The sequence below is a fragment of the Ceratosolen solmsi genome, unplaced genomic scaffold (assembly GCF_000503995.2).
Source record: "Ceratosolen solmsi marchali unplaced genomic scaffold, CerSol_1.0 scaffold30, whole genome shotgun sequence".
Taxonomy (NCBI): domain Eukaryota; kingdom Metazoa; phylum Arthropoda; class Insecta; order Hymenoptera; family Agaonidae; genus Ceratosolen; species Ceratosolen solmsi.
The window spans coordinates 2,708,094-2,708,594 of NW_011948421.1; positions in this window are offsets into that span (position 1 = coordinate 2,708,094).

The window sequence follows — 501 nt, forward strand, 5'->3', positions numbered from 1 at the left end:
GCGTGCGTGCGTGTGTGTGTGTATATATTTTGATGTGTTGTTAAATAAATAGAATTTACAATAACATATTAGCCTTTCGACAATATATTTTATTCCAATCCTAAGAAATTTTAAATCGACGAAAATCGTAATAAACAATAATATAAATTAATATTATCCATTTTTATTTATTTATTATTTTTACTATTAATATAAGATGCAATGATTATAGTATTTTTTTTTTATTCTATTAGTTATACATATATATATACATAGAGCTATGTATATGCGAGAACACAAATGAAAATGTATTCTATACAAAATGTATCTACTAAAAAAAAAACATTTAATTTAAAATATCAGAATAAGAAATTGGAAATTGCAAATTTTAATTCTACTTCTTTTTATTTGCCATCTTCTGAGTGACCGAGTCTTCGTTGCTTTCTCACAAATTATTTTTAAAAACAAAATTTCATGTTTAATATTATCAAATATTTTTTAAGAAATACGATTCTTCCATAA